The sequence below is a fragment of the Cupressus sempervirens genome, chromosome 3 (genome assembly GCF_028749045.1).
Source record: "Cupressus sempervirens isolate cs-2001-9-10 chromosome 3, ASM2874904v1, whole genome shotgun sequence".
NCBI classification, from domain to species: Eukaryota; Viridiplantae; Streptophyta; class Pinopsida; order Cupressales; family Cupressaceae; genus Cupressus; species Cupressus sempervirens.
In genome coordinates, this window is record NC_143120.1 from 263,913,079 (window position 1) to 263,915,527 (window position 2,449).

The 2,449-nt window shown below is 36.0% G+C and overlaps 1 pseudogene; it reads right to left on the reverse strand.

Moving 5' to 3' along the window:
* Positions 1–771: 771 nt before the first annotated feature.
* Positions 772–1,873, reverse strand: LOC149565908 (xyloglucan endotransglucosylase protein 1-like; annotated as a pseudogene).
* Positions 1,874–2,449: the final 576 nt, after the last annotated feature.

The following is a 2,449-nucleotide window of genomic DNA, read 5'->3' on the forward strand; positions in this document are numbered from 1 at the left end:
TTCATCAAATCTTCATTCGCACATTAAATTAAAATTAAGCAAGCAAACATGTAAAATTTAAAATGGCTTGTCACATTACCAAAGCACTTTGCATACGAACCCTCACAAATTCATTGCAACCGTCACGAAGTTATTGCAATAATTGCAGATGCAGTTGGATGGGAACAAACGACGATTGGTTGTGCCAGAGAAATTCATTAGTTGTTGCCTCTTAATGCCTATGAGACATAAGGCATAAACCTACACATTATAATTTTTGTGTGAGATGGCTGGCTGTGTGTGAGATAATAAATGCATGTATTTTGAAGAATTCACTCCATATGAGAAGCCTATCCATATGAGAAGTCCATCGGCTTAATTATAGTCAACAATATAGTTCATTTACATTTTCTATATTTTTAGATATAGTTAAAATTCTCCCCTTTACATATAGTTAAAGATTTCTTCTTCACATGTTGATATGTCCTCTACACTCTTAGCTTATTGTAACATATTAGTTTATGGATTTGATATACTATTTCTATAAATTAATAAAATGGACCTGCGATCTTGAACCCAATTTGATTTTTTAACAATAGGACACTTCAACCATAGGTACTAAGAAACCCGAGAAATATAGAAGAATATTACACATAGTAAAAAGAAATTAGGAACTCTAAGAATAATATAAATTAAGATATATATATAGGATCTGTTGATTACAAATGTAGCCTTTTGGGCTTAGAACTGAAAGAATAAAATAATTTGGCAAAACTCCAGTGAATGCACTCGGCGGGAAAACTCTGTGGGAACGTTTAGCTGTCTGTACAGTAATTATAAATTATGAAGTTCTTCTTCACCCATTCAAGTTTCTACTGCTTGCTTGACTCCAATGCCTCTGCCCCGTACCATGAATTCATAGAGCAATCAGAGGAGGCAGAGCATGTCTCCACTTTGAAGATTGCATAAGATGCTACAAATGGGGATTTGCTCCATTCAACCTTCTGCCTGTGGTCGCCCAATCATCAACATTTCAGAGGGTGGAATATATTCTCATTGCCCTTGAACACTATCACCAGTGTTCCATCCACAGAAAACCTACACAATGTCAGAAATAAACATTATTAACTACAATATTAAGGATGTTAAAAGCACAAGACCCAGGACAAAGAGGGCATTGCCTAATCGATATGAAGTTACGGGAACATTAGTATCAACTCACATGATCTGCTTGGGGTTCCACAGGAGGGAGTACGTGTGGAAGTCTGCGGTGGGGTCGAACCAGAGGTAGAATTGTTGTTCATGGTTTCCTTTTCCATGAGAGAACACATTGATGTGCATTATGTATGGATCTCCCGAAAGATTCCCCAGGAAATTGAAGTCTATCTCGTCGTGCTTAGCACCTTTTGAGGAGAGTCGTGACAACAAATGAATGTTTTATTAGGCCATGCTCAAATTCCCACAATAATACAAATACTGACCACTACTAATTTGAGAAGGACAAAAGAATTGAAGTGACTGACTCACATAATATGCAGTAATGGTACCGACCGAGTTACTGGATACCAACTTGAGTTGCATATCAATCTCGCCAAAGAGATATACCTTCTTTGATTGGTACCCAAAACCTATTTTCACACACCAAAGGCAGAGGAGGATATATAATCCATTCAACATAATGTAAAAATCACACACATATATAAGAAGCAGTAAGAAAATGAGATGAAGTACCTGAGGACAAATCGAGAGTTAGCTACAAGTCTTGCCCATTTTCAAGTATTTTAGCACGATCATTTCCCCATGTGATGTTAAAGTCATTATAAAAATTTGCAGAAACACGGTGGAAGAGTGAAAGTGCAAGGCTAAAGAGGATACATAGAATGAAGTGGTCCATTGGGAATGGAAGATGAGAATGTAGAAAGTAGGAATACTGATAGAGCTAACGATGTGAATGTTGATTGCAGAGGAATATCAGCAGGATTTATATAGAAGTAGGATGATGAAGGGAAGGAAAGTAGGAAGAATCTTCCCTAAATACGTGATGAGAGTTGGAGTGCACGTTGTATTTAGAGCGTGAAGAGATTATTGTTGTGTACAGTTGGCGAAGGTGTGCACTTGCTGAAACAGTTGTATTCCATCACCATGAGTTCGACGCTTCTTACAATACATTTTCTGACGTCTCATCATCTACCAAGTGGTCAAATGAGTGAAAGCTGGAGAGTAACTATATGGGCAAGCGATCTATCCGGTGAGTGGTGATAATAACATTGTTTAATTGTGATTCATTTTTTATTTATTAAAAGAAGAGATGGTTAATAATTATTTAGAATAGCTTTTAAAGGTCATTAATGTCATTAATTATTCAAAGTCTATCAGATTGAGATGCATAACCTTTTGATATAAACTATATAAATTTTTTTTAATGTTTCAAATCATGTTTATGTTTCATCAATCTTGTTATTTATTCTAC